We start from the raw sequence: 18597 nt of genomic DNA, 5'->3' as shown, positions 1-18597 counted from the left end.
AAGTCGCATCAGTCGTGTCCGACTCTGTGCAACCCCATAGACGGCAGCCTACCAGGCTCCCCCGTCCCTGGGATTCTCCAGGCAAGAACACTGGAGTGGGTTGCCATTTCCTTCTCCAATGCATGAAAGTGAAAAGTGAAAGTGAAGTCTCTCAGTCCTGTCCGACTCCTAGCGACCCCATGGACTGCAGCCTTCCAGGCTCCTCCATCCATGGGATTTTCCAGGCAAGAGTACTGGAGTGGGGTGCCATTGCCTTCTATCAGAGTAAAAAGACAACCCTCATAATGAGAGAAAATAATACCAAATGGAAACAACTGACAAAGAATTAATTTCCAAAATATACAAGCAGCTCATACAACTTAATATCAGAAAAACAACCCAATCAAAAAGTGGGGAAAAGACCTAAACAGACATTCCTCCAAAGAAGACATACAGATAGCTAACAAACACATGAAAAAGTGCTCAGCATCACTTGTTATTGGAGACATGCAAATCAAAACTATAATGAGATACCACCTCACACCAGTCAGAATGGCCATTATCAAAAAGTCTATAAACAATAAATGCTGGAGAGGGTATGGAGAAAAGGGAACCCTCTTGCATTGCTGGTGGAAATGTGAATTAATGCAGCCACTATGGAAGGCAGTATGGAAAGTCCTTAAAAAACTAGGAATAAAACCACCATATGACCCAGTAATCCCACTCCTAGGCATATACCCTGAGGAAAAAGACACATGTACCCCAGTGGTCATTGCTGCACTGTTTACAATAGCTAGAACATGGAAGCAATCTAGATGTCCATTGACAGATGAATGGATAAAGAAACTGTGGCACATATATGCAATGGAATACTACTGAGCCATTAAAAGGAATGTATTTGAGTCAGTTCTTATGAGCTGGATGAACCTAAAATCTATTATACAAAAGAGTGAAGTGAGTCAGAAAGAGAAATGTAAATATCATGTATTGATGCATATGTATATGGTATCTAGAAAGATGATACTGATGTACTTATTTTCAGTGCAGCAATGGAGAAACAGACATAGAAAACAGACCTAAGGACACACGGGGAGGGGAGGAGGGACAGGGTGAGATGTATGGAGAGAGTAACATGGAAATTAACAATACCATATGTGAAATAGATAGCCAAAGGGAATATGCTGTATGACTCAGGGAACTCAAACAGGGGCTCTGTGACAATCTAGAAGGGTGGGATGGGGAGGGAGATGGAAGGGAGTTTTGGGAGGGAGGGGACATGGGTGTACCTATGACTAAATCTTGATGCATGACAGAAAACCACAAAATTTTGCAAAGCAAATATCCTTCAATTAAAAAACTAAAATGGCAAAAAATAGTCCCATTTACAAAAGGAATAAAATACCTAGAAATACATTTAACCAAGGAAGTGAAAGACCTATAATCTGAAATTATAAGACATTGTTGAAAGAAATTGAAGAAGACACCAAAACAAAAAAAAAAGGAAAGATATTCTGTGCTCATGAGTTGGAAGAATTAACATTGTCAAGTGTCCATGTTGCCTAAAGCAATCTACTGATTCAATGGAATCCTTATCAAAATCCCAAGGACATTTTTCACAGAAACAGAACCAAAAATTCTAAAACATATATGGGACCACAGAAGACCTGAATAGCCAAAGCTCTCAAAGACAAAAAAGAGCAAAGCTGCAGGTATAACACCTCCTGACTTCAAACTATATCACAAAGTCATAGTAATCAAAATAACATGATATTGACAGAAAAACAAATATATATATATATCAGTGGAACTAAATTGACAGTCTAAAAATAAACCCACCCTTATATGAACAATTAATTTACATTAAGAACATACAATGGGTAAAGGACAGTGTCTTCATCATTATTAATTATTAGAAAAATGCAAATCAAAACCAAATGAGATAGTACCTCAAACCTATCAGAAAGACTATTTTCAAAGAGGCAAGAAATGACAAATGTTGGTGAGGAGGTGGAGAAAGGAACCCTTATGCACTGTTGGTGGGAACCTGAATTGGTCCAGCCAGCATGGAAGACGGAATGGAGATGTCTCCTTAGATTAAGAATAGAAGTACCATATGATTCACCTGTCCCATTTCTGGGATATTAATGAATATAAAAAATGAGTATGAAAGAATATGTTTTCGAAGAATATGAAAACAGTAATCAAAAAAGATATTTGCACCCCCATGTTCATCTAGGCAGTATTTATGATATCAAGATATGGAAACAACTTAAATGCCCATTATGGGATGAATGGATAAAGGTGGTGTTGTATAGGTATATATATATTACCATAAAAAAGATGAAATCGTGCCATTTGTCACAACATGGATGGACCTTGAGGGTATTATATCATGTGAAATAAATGGAGAAAAGCAATTGCTGTATGATTTCACTCATATGTAGAATATGAAAAATAATAAAAATAAAATAAATGAATAAACCAAATGAAAACAAATAAGTAGATACAGAGAATAGTGTAGGGTTACCCACTAGTGTAGTGGTTAACCACTAGTAAATGGGTAAAGGAATTCAACTATATGATGACCGATGGAAACTAAATTTTGGGTGGTGAGCATGTATATATATAGGCTTCCCTGGTGGCTCAGATGGTAAAGTGTCTGTCTGCAGTGCAGGGGACCCAGGTTTGATCTGATCCCTGGGTTGGGAAGATCCCCTGCAGAAGGCAATGGCAGTCTACTCCAGTACTCTTGCCTGGAAAATCCCATGGACAGAGGAGCCTGGTAGTCTACAGTCCATGGGGTTGCAAAGAGTCAGACATGACTGAGTGACTTCACTTTCACATGTGTGTGTGTGTGTGTGTGTGTGTGTGTGTATACTCATTAAAATGAAAACCTACATAATGTTGTAGGTCAATGTTACTTCAAATAAAAAATACAGTACAGTCATGGAAATAGTAACAATCAGAGAAAGAAACTTTATCCCAAATTTGGTAGAGTTAATTTATTCCTTTTAGCTTTCAGAAATATTTCATAAAAGTAGATGGCACAGACTCTAATGTATAATCTTGTTGTGAGTGGGTGGTAATACATTGAGATATCTGACACCCAGTTGTTAGAAGATCAGAAAAACTCAAAGTCTAACTGAAAGGCTAATTGTGTTTTGTGTCACATGTGGCACCACAGCAAAGGGGAGGCACACCATGGGGGAAGAACACACTTTCTGAAGGCTGAGAGCCGTTCATTTTGCAGTACGTCCAAACAAATCTTACAGAGAAGAATAAATTTGTTCCACCTTCCTTACCTTCATTCAGGAATTTAATAATTCATTGATCAAAAGAGCTTTAAAAATATATGAAAGGAAAATAATTTACTGATATACTATTCCGACAATATTTCTCTGGTTTCAGTACAGGAAGCAAAGACACTGGACATTGATTGATTCAGTGATTATCAGACTCTTCTCTCTTACCACTCAACTTTTCTTAACTCAACTGCTAGGTTGCACTTTCAAGAGCTGTTATCAACTAGACATATGGCTCTCAGTCTTTTGAATCCAATTTGCTTGAAACAATCAAACAGAATGCTGTACAGAGGGTGAAGAGGTGGAGAAAGTCATGCACTAACTCCAGATGTTTATGGGTCACTGCTCTTGCCAGCATACAGGCTGCAGAGCTCCATCACTGCTATTTTTCAAGCCCATAATTCTTTGGGCTTATGGCCCCAATAAGTCTGATATAGAACTTTGATAACAATATAATATTGATTCTGAAATTATGTGTTTTAAATACTGTATACTTGATCCTTGGAAGCCTGGTTGCCTCAACAAATTTGTTGGCCTTTTTTTTTTTCCCCTCATTGTGAATCTTGAGTAAAATCAAAGGCTGTGAGATCACAGTCCTCTTTCAGGAAAAAAAATGTTAGGGTTAGGTAACCCTGGTTGATTTTATTAGTAACAATGGATAATATTTTAAATAATGGATAAAAATGTTAATGTGTCAATAAATTTATACACATAAAAGTCTTCACTTGATGAGACCAAAGCAATTATTATTATTACTTTTAAATAAGCAGAAAAGTGAAATTCTGTGTGTTATCTCACATAGCAATCAGTATGATTCACACCAAAGTCTGTGCTCTTAGTGTTAGTCTCTCAGTCGTGTCTGACTTTTGCAATCCCATGGACTATAGCCCTCCAGACTCCTCTGTCCATGGAATTCTCTAGGCAACAGTACTGAAGTGGATAGCCATTCCTTTCTCCAGCAGATCTTCCCTACCCAGGGAAAGAACCCAGGTCTCCTGCACTGCAGGCAGATTCTTTATCATCTGAGCCACCAGAGAAGCTCCCTCCTCTAAAGTGCCTTCCCTATAGAGAATTCCAGGTCTTTGTTTTTGATAAGCACAAGTTACTGGGCATTTCCCTGAAGCATTGGGTCTACAGTGGTGGGGAGCCTTGGCATTCTCCAGCTAAATGCCTTGGAAAAGGATGAGGGTGTCAGGCAGTAGGAGGAAGAGGCAATGCTGCCGGCCATAGCCAGGATCTTTCCCCTTTAGAAACCCTGCTGAGTGGAAGGAGGAGGAAATTTCATGTCAACCAGTTTGGTGATCCAACCAGTCCATCCTAAAGGAGATCAGCCCTGGGTGTTCACTGGAAGGTCTGATGTTAAAGCTGAAACTCCATACTTTGGCCACCTGATGTGAAGAGCTGACTCATTGGAAAAGACTCTGATGCTGGGAAAGATTGAGGGCAGGAGGACAAGGGGATGACAGAGGATGAGATAGTTGGATGGCATCACCGACTCAAGGACATGGGTTTGGGTGGACTCCGGGAGTTGGTGATGGACAGGGAGGCCTGGCATGCTGCGGTTCATGGGGTTGCAAAGAGTCGGAGATGACTGAGTGACTGAACTGAACTGAATTTGGTGATCTACCAGGTAGGACTGAGAACTAACTTACAATAGATGTGCTTGGATAGGCTTTTATCTTGTGGCTGTGTAAAGTTTCTTCACTTCCTAAAACATATGTACAATTAGGAAATGTGTTAGCTGAATGTTAAATTATGTGAGTCTATGAAACATGGTATTTAGATTGTATTGGGTTGGAATATTTTCAATAATTGAAAATATTCATTGGGGTTTTAATTTAAGATCTTATGGAAAAACCCAAATGAACATTTTGACCAACCCAGTAGTTTTGTCTTACTTTTAACCCAGCCCCCATCTTAGACCATGTTGCTTCCTTTCTAATACTCAGTTCAGCCTGTGTTTTTTCTTAATGAAAAAAAAAATGCAGTTAGAAGGGAAATGGGGATAGGGAAGGTACAATTATCAATACCACTCAAAACTACAAGATTTCAGAGAAACTGTGCTGTTCTTCCAAGTTAGTCTTTTTCAAAGTCTCTTAATGTACAAAATGACATTCTGAGAAAAAACCTCAATTCTGGCTATTAGGAAGAAGTTTGAAGCAGGCCTATTAGTACTGTTGTGCTTACTGACCTTTCAATGACAAGGAGTGCCAAGATATACTTTGTAAATCCAGCATACATGTACTAACCTATTTATTGAATGCCACCCAAGATTTCTACTCCAGCTTTGCCATGGTCCTTTGGTAAATATTAGACCACTTTCCTCGGAGAAGGCAATGGCACCCCACTCCAGTACTCTTGCCTGGAAAATCCCATGAACGGAGGGGCCTGGCAGGCTGCAGTTCATGGGGTCGCTAAGAGTCACTTAGTCGTATGCGAATTCACTTTCACTTTTCACTTTCATGACTTGGAGAAGGAAATGGCAACCCACTCCAATGTTCTTGCCTGGAGAATCCCATGGACTGGGGAGCCTGGTGGGCTGCGGTCTATGGGGTCGCACAGAGTCAGACACGACTGAAGCAACTTAGCAGCAGCAGCAGTAGACCACTCTCCTATTGGAGAAGGAAATGGCAACCCACTCCAGTATTCTTGCCTGGAGAATCCCGTGGACAGAGTAGCCTGGTGTGCTGCTGTCCATGGGGTCACACAGAGTCAGACACGACTTAAGCGACTTAGCAACAGCAGCAGACCACTTTCCTACTGGTGTTTGTTTTATTTAGTTAATATGAGTGTTCTATTCATGATACCAACAGGGGGTTTGTTATTCTAAGTTCTAAATGTGATTCCTCACTTGATATTGTGATGCAAAAATACATTTCATAGACTATTTGCAATCACAGATTATTTCTTCAAATACCAAAGACACTTTAGCTCTAAGGAGCTTAAATACTGTATCTTCAAAATCCTTTGATAAAAACATTAGAAGAAAAGAAGGGATTCACAAGTGTTTTTTCAGTGCTCTCCAAACCCCACAGCACTCTACACAAGATTATTCCCAGATTGTCTATGACTCCATATAAAACCAGTTCAACTTTTGATTGACTTCGTGAGTCAGTTCAGTGAAACAACCTGTCAGTTTCATATTATATAATGGTATAACCAATTTAACTGAATTGCTAGGGAGTTTGAAGCAACCAAGCAATCAACCCATGCAAAGCAGTTAAAGTGATTTTACCTATAGGTACAGTCTGAGCATTTGATATGAAGTTCTGTAAGTTGGTATGCTTTATCTACACAAAAATTATGTTTTCTTTATCATAAAATATCCCTATTGTTTTAGCCTGTATATTCTTCTAAAGTTAAGTTTACGTAGAAACATCCTGAATTTTATTCTTTATTTATTTATATTTTCGTTGGTCAACATAAATTTCCTTTAATAATTTCTCCATTTCCAGTAGGATTTCATTTTGAGGTTTAACATATCAAACCAGTATAAAGTTTTACAGTTTTAGTGGATCTGGCTTCCCAGTTATTTAAGATAGAAAATGGAAATGCAAAGTTTACTTAAGAAATTTAATTTTTTATTCTGTAATGTCTGTCTTCCTCCTCTTCATCAATCATCTTCTGCTTGTCTATCATTTCTTAGTCGATAGGTAGATAGCTGTCCTGTTCCAGATAAACATTTAGCTGACAGGGATTTCTGAAGAGATGCCTTTGATTTGCTCTTACGATATCTAAACAAGGTAAATCATCTGGTGGATACAGAGAATTTTGGAAAGCCTCCAAGTCTTCATTAGTCTTTTGTTTATTTTGGTAGATAGCAGTGTAGACCTCTACAGCTTCATTGTGAAATAACATTTCAATAGTGATAGATTCTGAAAATATAGTCTTTATATCCTTTATTTTCTGCTTTTGAAAATTGTCAGTAGTTTCCTCCAGATGAAGAGTTGTTCAGACAGCATCCACTGTGGCTCTTCGTAATTCAGTTTCTGCCTGTGAAATAACATGTCAATCAGATGGGTTTCTCTGATGTGTTCTTTCTAACTGAGTTAACTGTTTAGCTTCTTGATTCCTTGCTGTTAATATTGCTTTGAGTCATCTTATTTTATTTTTACAATGGTTCCATAAGCTTTCAAAGGTTCAGCTAATACTTTGACTTCAAATCTTTCAACTTCTGCCTGTCAATGATCCTGAAGTCTGGCAAACTCATCAGCAAAGTTCTTCAGAACCCTCTTTAAAGTTGGGGTCTCTGTAGAGACATACACATTGATGTCATTCACCAGGAGTTCTGCTTTGTGTCACAGTCTGGCAGTTTTCTGCACGTAAGCAGCAGAGATTTGGCACAGCTCTCCAAGATGCTTTTGCACATTTGTGGCAGCATCTTGTAATTGTTGGGTTTGAACGTCCTGGTTTCCCAAGCTGAGTCTCAACATCTTGCCTCGCGCATGACTGGGGACTCTGGGCTGTGGCCTGATGACAGGGGCTCCAAGGCACCCAGGCCCATCCTGAATTTTAAGAAAAAAACAGATGTAAAATAAAGAATTTCTAAATTTATCTTTGTGGTTGGTTTAGTCACTAAGTTGTGTCCCACTTTTGTGATCCCATGGATGATAGACCACTAGGCTTTTCTGTCCATGGGATTTTCCAGGCCAGAATACTGGAATGGGTTGCCATTTCCTACTCCAATAGTCTATTGAAAAGGACTCTAATTTGGCAGTAAAAACCAAAATTAATACACAGTACTTTAATAGATATCACTACTCAAGAACAGTATGAAAAGTATTAATTTTAAAAAGATAAAGTATAAAATATTTACTGAAAACAGTACCCACTAAACAACAGTTCAGGTCAAAGCCATCTATTTTTTTCTTTTCTTTTTGTATGAGTTATTTCACAGAGGAATAGTTGAGACTCCGTGACTGTATGTGATCGTCTGAACCTTATGGTTGCTTATTCACTATTCAGAATGCTGAGGCTTATAGGTTGTCACTCCAAGTAAGAATGAATACATTTAGGGATAGCCATTTCCAACTATGTCCATGTATAGAGTCTTCTCTTGTGTTGTTGGAAGAGCGTGTTTGTTATGACTAGTGCATTTTCTTAGCAAAATTCTATTAGTCTTTGCCCTGCTTCCAAGGCCAAATTTGCTTGTTACGCCAGGTGTTTCTTGACTTCCTACTTTTGCATTCCAGTCCCCTATGCTCTATACAGTCAGCAAAAACAAGACCAGGAGCTGACTGTGGCTCAGACCTTGAACTCCTTATTGCCAAATTCAGACTGAAATTGAAGAAAGTAGGGAAAACCACTAGACCATTCAGGTACGACCTAAATCAAATCCCTTATGATTATACAGTGGAAGTCAGAAATAGATTTAAGGGCCTAGATCTGATAGATAGAGTGCCTGATGAACTATGGAATGAGGTTTGTGACACTGTGCAGGAGACAGGGATCAAGACCATCCCCATGGAAAAGAAATGCAAAAAAGCAAAATGGCTGTCTGGGGAGGCCTTACAAATAGCTGTGAAAAGAAGAGAAGTGAAAAGCAAAGGAGAAAAGGATAGATATAAACATCTGAATGCAGAGTTCCAAAGAATAGCAAGGAGAGATAAGAAAGGCTTCTTCAGTGATCAGTGCAAAGAAATAGAGGAAAACAACAGAATGGGAAAGACTAGGGATCTCTTCAAGAAAATCAGAGATACCAAGGGAACATTTCATGCAAAGATGGGCTCGATAAAGGACAGAAATGGTATGGACCTAACTGAAGCAGAAGATATTAAGAAGAGATGGCAAGAATACACAGAAGAACTGTACAAAAAAGATCTTCACGACCCAGATAATCACGATGGTGTGATCACTGAAATAAGCCAGACATCCTGGAATGTGAAGTCAAGAGGGCCTTAGAAAGCATCACTATGAACAAAGCTAGTGGAGATGATGGAATTCCAGTTGAGCTATTCCAAATCCTGAAAGATGATGCTGTGAAAGTGCTACACTCAATATGCCAGCAAATTTGGAAAACTCAGCAGTGGCCACAGGACTAGAAAAGTTCAGTTTTCATTCCAATCCCAAAGAAAGGCAATGCCAGAGAATGCTCAAACTACTACACAATTGCACTCATCTCACACGCTAGTAAAGAAATGCTCAAAATTCTCCAAGCCAAGCTTCAGCAACATGTGAACCGTGAACTTCCTGATGTTCAAGCTGGTTTTAGAAAGGGCAGAGGAACCAGAGATCAAATTGCCAACATCCACTGGATCATAGAAAAAGCAAGAGAGTTCCAGAAAAACATCTATTTCTGCTTTATTGACTATGCCAAAGCCTTTGACTGTGTGGATCACAATAAACTGTGGAAAATTCTGAAAGAGATGGGAATACCAGACCACCTGACCTGCATCTTGAGAAATCGTATGCAGGTCAGGAAACAACAGTTAGAACTGGACATGGAACAACAGACTGGTTCCAAATAGGAAAAGGAGTTCGTCAAGGCTGTATATTGTCACCCTGTTTATTTAACTTATATGCAGAGTACATCATGAGAAACGCTGGACTGGAAGAAACACAAGCTGGAATCAAGATTGCCGGGAGAAATATCAATAAACTCAGATATGCAGATGACACCACTCTTATGGCAGAAAGTGAAGAGGAACTAAAAAGTCTCTTGATGAAAGTGAAAGTGGAGAGTGAAAAAGTTGGCTTAAAGCTCAACATTCAGAAAATGAAGATCATGGCATCCAGTCCCATCACTTCATGGGAAATAGATGGGGAAACAGTGTCAGACTTTGTTTTTCTGGGCTCCAAAATCACTACAGATAGTGACGGCAGACATGAAATTAAAAGACGCTTACTCCTTGGAAGGAAAGTTATGACCAACCTAGAGAGCATATTCAAAAGCAGAGACATTACTTTGCCAACAAAGGTCAGTCTAGTCAAGGCTATGGTTTTTCCGGTGGTGATGTATGGATGTGAGAGTTGGACTGTGAAGAAAGCTGAGCACTGAAGAATTGATGCTTTTGAGCTGTGGTGCTGGAGAAGACTCTTGAGAGTCCCTTGGACTGCAAGGAGATCCAACCAGTTCATTCTGAAGGAGATCAGCCCTGGGATTTCTTTGGAAGGAATGATGCTAAAGCTGAAACTCCAGTACTTTGGCCACCTCATGCAAAGAGTTGACTCATTGGAAAAGACTCTGATGCTGGGAGGGATTGGGGGCAAGAGGAGAAGGGGATGGCAAAGGATGAGATGGCTGGATGGCATCACTGACTCAATGGACGTAAGTCTGAGTGAACTCTGGGAGTTGGTGATGGACAGGGAGGCCTGGTGTGTTGCAAAGAGTCGGACACGACTGAGCGACTGATCTGACTGATCTGATCTGATTTCCAACTAAGATGTAATTTCTGGGAACAGAATTATCACTGAACCTGAAAAAAAAATAGACAGTATATATGGAATAAGGGTTTTCAAGGTATTACTATCAGGGAATGGAGGACAGTGATGCCTGAAAAGTGGGGAGAAATGTGGTATGCTCTATGAATTTCCCTATATTTCTATGTTGAGAGGGCTTCCAGGCCATAGAATATGAAGACAGAGTCTGGCCAACATCCTGAGTTGAAGAGACAAAGCTGGGAGTTTGAGGAAAAACAGCTGCCCAGAGTTTACCTACCCAAAGAGCTGCAGAGGAGAGAGCTGCACAGAAAGAGAACCGGGAGATCTGAGCCCATCTCTTTGTTTCTTTAGCAGAGTGGTGATGAGTGAACAGGGGTGAGGAAACTACCCAAGGCCATGGAAAGAATCACCCAAATGGGTTAAAGATGACAGTCCCTGGCAGGGATATAGGGCTGATTATAGCCTTTCTTCTCTCCAGACTGAAAAACCTCCTGATTCGTAGGGCATCATGGTGGGCTCACTGGTGTCTTCATCAATTATAGGATATCATTGATCTAAAACACTTCTCCAGCTTCACCTAACAAATCTTAAAAGAAAGAACAAACAGTACCCAAGTAAATTAATTGTGACCCAGAACAAAGCTCAAGAATATTTACGACAATACAAAAATATCCAGCATCTATCAAAGTGATGCTCACAATGTTGGAATTCAATAAAAAATGATTGAACAAAATAATAGAAAAATATGACTCATAATGAGAGGGAAAAAATCAATCAGTTAAAAGTCTGATGTTATAAATGTTATAATTAGCAAATAAAAACATTTAAATAGTTCTCAAAACCCTATTCTATATGTTCAAAAAGTATAGAAGTAGAAGATATTAAAAAGAAAAATTTCATTTCTATAAGTTAAAATGTTGGATAAGAATAACACACTGGATGGGGTTTGTGAAAAAGCAACATTCCAGATGTAAAAATTTGCAAGCATGAAGACTTGGGAATATGTCTATTTACAGAAATAAAGCAGAAACAGAAATAAAGGAGAATTTTTAAAAATGGATAGAGAATCAGTGAGATGTAGAACAATGTTATGTGGCTAATACATTTAATGGAGTGCTCATAGAAGACAAGGACTAAAAAAATATTTGAAGAAATAAAGGCTGAAAAATTCCAAATTCAGTGAAGTCTATGATTCCACAGATCAATAATATCAATGACTCCCAAGTACAAGAAACAAGAATAAAACTACAGCTTGTCTAATGATGGATTTGTTGAAAACTAATGGTAAAGAGAAAATTTTTAAATCATCCATATGATCTAAAATATGATTCATATTTATATTCAGAATATATAAAAACCTCTGAAACTCAATAAAAAAGATAACTTATTTTTTAAAAATGGGCAGAAGGTTTGAATAGACCAAAACAGATATACTATTGAGGCAAATAAGCAAATGAAGCAACACACAGCACAATTCATCATTAAAGAAATGCAAATTAAAATTGCAATGAGGAACCACCACATATCTATGAGGATGGCTAAATTTATAAAGAATGAACATTCCAAGTGAATGTAGAGTAGCTAGAACTTTATATAATGCTGAGTGCTCAGTTGTGTCCAACTCCTTGCAACTCCATGGACTGTAGCCCACCAGACTACTCTATCCTTGGGATTTTCCAGGCCAGAATACTGGAGTGGGTTGCCATATCCTGCTCCACGGGATCTTCTGGACCAGGGATAAAACCCGTGTCTCTTGTGTCTCCTGCATTGGCAAGCAGATTCTTTATCACTAGCACCACGTGGGAAGTCCCCGTATAATGCTGAAGAGGATATAAAATAGTACAATTACTTTGAGAGTTTGGCAGTTTCTTAAAAAATTACACCCACCTCTGCCATGTGATCCAGATAGTACACTCCAAAGTATTCATTAAAGGGTAATAAAAGTCTTTCCACACAAAGACTTGTAAAAGTACTGTTCAAAAAAGCTTTATGTTTAATTGCCAAAATCTCTAAACAAATCAAACAAGTGAACAGATAAACTTGTATTTTATATGTTTGTCATATAATTTTATATACATATTATTTTATATAATAAATATTTATAAAAATTAATATAATTTTACAATGTGTATAACATTAATATAATTATTCTATGCAAAAATTTATATAATGGAATTCTGCTCAGCAATAAAAATGAATGAACTGTTGGTATATTCTACACCATGAATTAATCTCCAAATAATTATGCTGAGTGAATGAAGCAAGTAAAAATAGAGTATACTCAACATAATTCTATTTATATAAAATTCTAGGAAGTGCAAATGAATCCAGAGTGACAAATTAGTCTGTAATCTAAAGTGACAAATTGCTTTGGGGACAGGGTATGTGGGTGGAGTGAGGAGAGGTTGGAGAGAGCATTAATAAAAACATAAGGAAAGCTTTGGGAATGATGGACATGTTCATTACTTTGATCATATTAATGGTTTCATGGGTGTAAACATACGTCAAAATTCATCAAACTGTACACTTAAAATATGTGGTGTTTGCTGTATGCTAATATAACATCAATAAAGAAGTTAAAAAAATAAGTATACTTAGGAATACCTAGCTTTTCTATCCCTCACTACCCCTGTTAACAGTCTTAGAATGTGCTGTTTTGGATGGCAAACTGTAAGTGGTAACAGTGGCAAAATAAAAGATATGTGTTTTCCTTTGACATTTTTGTGTGGGTGCTCAGTCTTCTCCGACTCTTTGTGACCCCATGGACTATAGCCTGCCAGACTCCTCTGCCCGTGAAATTTTCCAGGCGAGAATACTGGAGTGGGTTGCCATTTCCTACTCCAGGGGATCTTCCTGACCTAGGGATCAAACCCACGTCTCCCGTGTCTACTGCACTGGCAGGCAGATACTTCACCACTGAGCCATCTGCAAAGCCCTAACATTGCTATTGTCTTATTCAATGTTACAGATGATTGGTTAAATATCTTTCTATATATACATTTTAGGGCCTTCCCGGGTGGCACTAGTGATACCAATGTAGGAAATGTAAGAGACACAGGTTCAATCCCTGGATGGGGAAGATCCCCTGAAAAGGATATGGCAACCCACTCCAGCATTCTTGCCTGGAGAATGTCATGGACAGAGGAGCCTGGCAGGCCACAGTCCAGAGGGTCACACAGAGTCGGACGTGACTGAACCCACTTATCACACATGCATACACATTTTAATCATCTTGGAAACTTCTTCAATGGAATGTTTCTATTGGAGCTGCTATTTTGCCAATAACTAGTTATGTTACTGGCATAACGTATCTGGCCTCTCCTGGTCTTAGCCCTGGAAGCCAAAGGAAGAAAAGCGTCCTCTGTGATGACTCACCAATCAGATTTCATTATGCAGCTAACTCTTCAGCACTGGAATCATTTATTCCATGCTACTTGCCAGAGAAACTGTTCTTCGGGAAGTTTAAAACTTTTTGTGGAAACATTTTTGTCGTTAAAAAAAAAAAATTCATATTTCTTATAGAAAATTTTACAAAATACCCCTCCCCCGAATTTTAAGTACACTATATAGTTATAAGTGCTATTTTATGAAAAATCATATTTATATAAGAATGCTCTATAAAATTATATAACTGGCTTTTTTCACTTGATATGAAATGACATTTTTTATACTAAACATTTTAATGGCTGTCATAAATTCAGTAATTTAGATATACCATGATTTTTCACCTATCTCCAGTGTTTAGACATTTATGTAGTTTTAAATGGTTTACTACTATAGATAACATTGCATCATTCACATTTTGCATATAAGTGTTTTCTTGGGGAAAATTCTCTGAAATGGCATTCTCTTCTTAAGCACATCCATAATCTAAAAATTCCTCTTTCTGGTTCAAGAATTCATTATTATCTACTGAGCATTTACCATGCAAGATACCATATAGTAGAGGATAAGGGCCTGAATGCAGTCAAGTCCTACAGAAGCTAAAGGAAGAAGAGATGACCATAGGAGTTTCAAAGTAATAAGTTTAAATTTGAATTTGAAATCTCTTAAACAGTATTTTAAAAATACCAAATATGGTATTGGAAGAAGAATGGTGGAGTGTGCTGTACATCTCTTCTTCTGCAGGAATTCTATGCTCTCTGTTTGGGTGTTTCCCTGCTGCTGCTGCTGCTGCTGCTGCTGCTGCTGCTAAGTCGCTTCAGTTGTGTCCAGCTCTGTGTGACCCCATAGACGGCAGCCTACCAGGCTCCCCCGTCCCTGGGATTCTCCAGGCAAGAACCCATTTCCTTCTCCAATGCATGAAAGTGGAAAGTGAAAGTAGGAAGTCACTTGGTCGTGTCCGACTCTCAGTGACCCCTTGGACTGCAGCCTTCCAGGCTCCTCCGTCCATGGGATTTTCTAGGCAAGAGCACTGGAGTGGGTTTCCCTAGTAGTCCCCATTAGCATCAGTGTAACTAGAATCATAGATTCATATGCTAAATAAAAATTACTTCTCAGTATGGCTGCGGTTTTGTTTTTATTGTTGTTGTTGCTGCGATCCCATGGACTGTAGCCCGCCAGGCTCCTCTGACCATGGGGTTTCCCAGGGAAGAATACTGAAGTGGGTTGCCATTTCCTTCTCCAGGGGATCTTCCTGACCCAGGGATCGAACCCTCATCTCCTGCATTGGCAGGCAGGCTCTGTACTTCTGCACCACTAAGGAAGCCCGACTTAATGTCTACCTTGCTGATTTTAATGTTCATAGAAATGATACCAAGATGACAGTTTTTGAGCTCAATGTTAGTATGCCCCCCCCCAAAAAAAATCCACATAAACTTCAAAAATTAGAGAATTTCATAAAATTAAAATGATGTATTTTTATTTTTTCAATGTGTATAGAAATTTACTTCCACAGAATTCAGATTTTATTATAAACACATTTTATTGGAAAGTGTGCTGTTGGAAATATTTGCAAAGTCACTAGTGATGTTGGGTAGGCAAGAATGAACCATATAGTAAAGGATAAAAAAAAAGAAAAAGAGCAGTCAGAGGCAAATTAAAATCCTGGCTGAATAAGCACAGTATCGGTAATAATGTTATATTGATGTCAATGAAAAGACAAATATTAAAATGTACGTTGAGGGTTATTTGGTTCACTATTGTGAAACATTTGAAAATGCTTAAAAATGGATCGTTCACTTTGAAATGCTCAGAGAATTTTGATAACAATGGACTTTGTGAATAATGTCTGATTATTTAGAGAAGGGAATAATGGAGCTGGGCTTCCCAGGTGGTGCTAGTGGTAGAGAATCCACCTGCCAATTCAGGAGACATAAAAGATTAGGTTCAATCTCTGGATTGGGAAGATCTCCTGGAGATGGGCATCACAACCCACTCCAGTATTGTATTCTTGCCTGGAAATCCCATGGACAGAGGAGCCTGGCGGGCTACAGTTCATAGGGTCTCAAAGAGTTGGACAGGAGTGAAGCGACTTAGCACACACACACATAATGGAGCTAAGCAAAAATACTGGAACTTATTCTATTCTGGACTGTAATGAAGGCCTGGAATTATCTGGACAGAGGGACATATGGCCATCTAGTCTTCAGTATTCAGCAGGAAACTGCTAAGGGGTCGTTACTACCATTAGTCTTCTAAAAGCAGCTGTGAATAAGATAGAAAATGATTCATAAATACAGACACGGGTTCTGCCACTCCATCCCCTATCAGCCCTAACAGATATTCTCAATCAATTGTGAGCTTTTCCCCATTAAACCTCACAGCAGCTCGGAATCCTTTTTAATGTAATACCACACGTGTGTTCACCACCCACAGATGGGCTTTAAAGCTATTTAATATGGCTTCCAAATCTGAGATATATTGATGTTTCAGTTTTCTCCTTACCTGCTTATTTGATAGAACTCTTGTGAAAGATACATCAAATAGTTCATGTTAAAGTACATTGTTAATAAAATGCTATAAACTGTTAATGCAGAGATGACAGCTAGGATAATTATTTGTTTATGGTTATAAAAATGTGGCTAATGCACAAACAAGCTAAATGCCTTTACCTACAGCCTAGAAGCCCTTCCTGTAGGCAGACTTTTTGGTTAGAGTCACAGTAACTCTATTGCACATGTGTTTTCCATTATACAGTGTGCTTCCCAGGGGCAGGGCAGAGTACGTGTCTTTCATCTTTGTATTTCTGGGACTTGGTATAACATTAAAAATATAGAATATGCTCAATGCTTGTTGAGCTAAAATTAGAATATAAAGCTAGATAATTCAAACTCGCCATTCACTTTTATTACAATCTCAGATGAGGCCAGCAATTCAGAGTTTTACCTTCCATCTACATTAGGCATTTTCCAGCCACTGTGAGCTTGGATTTTAAATAGTTTAGTCTGGATGTCTTCGCCCAATTCTGCTGTGATATTTATAAGCCAACACATATGATATTCTTCTAAATTATGTAATAATGTGCTTGCATTATGCTGGAGATGGTTCCCAAAAGATAAGTATTAATCCAACTACAAATATGTTTACTTTCTGAGATTCAAGTACCTAAAATAGTGATAGAATCTTTGACTGGGTCTTTGTTCAGCCTTGCTACCAACCGCCAACTGATTTTGAGATTCCAAAAAAAAAAATATTTCCGTATGTGTCCTCTTGAGTATTGTGCGCTTTATTTCCTAAGAATTTAGGATTCAACTCACTCCACTCCGAAAGTGGTGCATTTTAGTTTACAGAAATATTGAGACAGCAACGCCCTGGCAAATTTGTTTTGGAAGAAGAGATGACTATTTCACGCTCATGTTCATACTGCCTTGAGAGAAATTTGTAATCTGGATCCCACAGCTGTTGCTGGGTGAACCTGTGGGGTCGTTTTCCTCTGGCTAAGCCAGTAGGGGGTTCCCACCTCCTGTCTCTCCAGCAAGATGCTCTCTGCATTTTTTATTACTTGCTGTAACCTTAACAACCGTGTTTAGAAATGCGATTTTTAAAAAAAATTCTCTTTATAAATTATGTATGCCGTATTGACTTAAAATCATGCTCATTCACAGGTTCTGCATTTGAGAAAAAACAAAGAGGATTTTTGGATAGGGCTAGATTCTTAATGTATTTTTCAAGAGAGGGAACTAAAAGGGAAAGCTAATTTTTTGACTATCCTAAGAGATGGCTTTTGGACTGATGCCATAAAATCTTGTGTGTGTGTGTGTGTGTGAGCACAAGAGACGTGTCCCTGAGTACTAGCATGAGATTGATCTATTTCACCTGCCTCTCCCTCAGAACACTAAGCTACTTGAACACGTGACTCCAAATACCAAGGCTGTGAGACCCTGTGATAGTGTAAAGCTATCAGCTGGAGGAAAGCAGAGATGCCACATTTTAAGAGAGAGAATTTTCCAAGAGTAGACAGAGAGGGGCAGGTGGTTGGTGCCAAATTTTCTGCACCACTATGCACCTCAGAGCAAAACAGTGTTTTGCAGATAGTAAATTCTAGCAAATATCAGTCTTTTATAGTCTATATTCTTTGAGGAATGTTTTGGTCTGTTTAATAATTATACTTTGGGGAGAAATGAGCTTGAAAACATATTAGCCATATGTGGTTTGCATAAGATAAATATACCAGCCTCTGAGAACACTTACTGTTTTTGTTTTCATAAAACCTGCTTTAGGAAGGAAAAATAAAGACATGTTTTCAAGGTTTTCCCCTGATACTGATGTTCTCGTTTTTAGAGTTTCTCTCTTCACTCTGAGAGGAGGCCTTGAAGTCTTTGGGCCTATTCTTATCCTTGACTCACCTGATCCCCAAAGTTGGTTTCTCATTTTTAAAATGCAAAAGACATCATCCATCTGTGTGAATAATAGCATAAGAATGAACTCACCGTTAAAAATCACTTGTGATTTGGAAAGGTTGGTTTCTATAGCTTTTAAGTGCATAAAACTGAGT

At 38.5% G+C, this 18597-nt stretch overlaps 1 pseudogene; it reads right to left on the bottom strand.

Moving 5' to 3' along the window:
- Positions 1-5998: 5998 nt before the first annotated feature.
- LOC113890489 lies at positions 5999-7802 on the bottom strand (annotated as a pseudogene).
- Between the last annotated feature and the right edge of the window lie 10795 nt (positions 7803-18597).

This window comes from Bos indicus x Bos taurus, chromosome 3, assembly GCF_003369695.1.
Source record: "Bos indicus x Bos taurus breed Angus x Brahman F1 hybrid chromosome 3, Bos_hybrid_MaternalHap_v2.0, whole genome shotgun sequence".
In the NCBI taxonomy this organism is placed as follows: Eukaryota; Metazoa; Chordata; class Mammalia; order Artiodactyla; family Bovidae; genus Bos; species Bos indicus x Bos taurus.
The sequence above is the reverse complement of the archived record's forward strand: the minus strand, read 5'-3'. Positions and strand labels throughout refer to the sequence as shown.